The sequence below is a fragment of the Anomaloglossus baeobatrachus genome, unplaced genomic scaffold (assembly GCF_048569485.1).
Source record: "Anomaloglossus baeobatrachus isolate aAnoBae1 unplaced genomic scaffold, aAnoBae1.hap1 Scaffold_3229, whole genome shotgun sequence".
In the NCBI taxonomy this organism is placed as follows: domain Eukaryota; kingdom Metazoa; phylum Chordata; class Amphibia; order Anura; family Aromobatidae; genus Anomaloglossus; species Anomaloglossus baeobatrachus.
In genome coordinates, this window is record NW_027442621.1 from 50,107 (window position 1) to 51,192 (window position 1,086).

Below are 1,086 nucleotides of genomic sequence, written 5' to 3' on the forward strand. Positions count from 1 at the left end.
TTAATTAACCCGATGTGTGCTGCAGGAGAGCAAGGAGCCAGCGCTAAGCGCGGCTCCCTGCTCTCTGAACATGTAGCACAGCGACCTTATGATCGCTGCTTCTGCTGTGTTTGACAGCTAAGCAGCGATCATAACAGCGACTTACAAGGTCGCTGTTACGTCACCGAAAATGGTGACGTAACAGCGACGTCGTTGTCGCTGTCGTTTAGTGTGACACCAGCTTAAGATACTGCACGGGACATAGCAGAGTTGGTCAAGTTGAGTGGAGATGAGTTTGCTATTTGGCACAGCTTTTGCATCAATAAAGCAAGTAAAAGGTGTGAAAGATAAAAAAAAGGGTGAAAGTGTGAAAAGTGAATTGGCCAAATTGAGGTGCATATAAAGTTTTTGCTTTCTTTCAATTCACTAATGGGGCTCATTTGAATCAGGTGAATTGAGTTCTGCTTTTGGAAACTGGGTTAAGAAGGGGTGCACCGGTCCTGGAGGTACTGCAATACCAGGTCAATGCGTGGAGTGGACAGAGCAAGATTTTTTCCATCTCCTTGTTCTAAAAATCCATTTAATATATGGTCCCCAGAGAGGGGACGTATCAGATATTAAACTGATAAGAACAGATTTAATTTTTTTTTTTTTCTGTTTATCAGTAGGACTTCAAAATAACAAAGGTGATCGCCTCCCGTTGCCTGGGAACCGTCCAGGCACAAGAGGGCTATGTGTCACCAGAAGGCGCACACACTTCCTCAAGGCCGGCAGACGTGCAATCCCAGGCACCTTCCAGTACCGACCAAGGTAGCGTCCTCCGAAACTACACTTGATCTTAGCCAAAAGGCCGAGAAGCTATAACCCGAATTGGTTACGGCCTTGAGTGGCACCCTGGCCTATACCGGACACATCTTAGGGAGAGGGAGACAAACCCACGCCTACAGAAGACATTTTGTCACCCAAGCCAACCCTTGAAAAGGCTGTTTTGCAGAGCAAAAACAAGAAGAATGATGCTTTTTGCAGCCGCCGCCCACTGCAATTAATCTGAATAACTCCTCCTCCTCCAAGCACCTCCCCTCCCCCTTGCAGTCTTTCCAATTCATG

The 1,086-nt window shown here is 46.9% G+C and overlaps 1 pseudogene; it reads right to left on the reverse strand.

Moving 5' to 3' along the window:
* Positions 1-463: 463 nt before the first annotated feature.
* LOC142269894 (U2 spliceosomal RNA) lies at positions 464-670 on the reverse strand (annotated as a pseudogene).
* Positions 671-1,086: the final 416 nt, after the last annotated feature.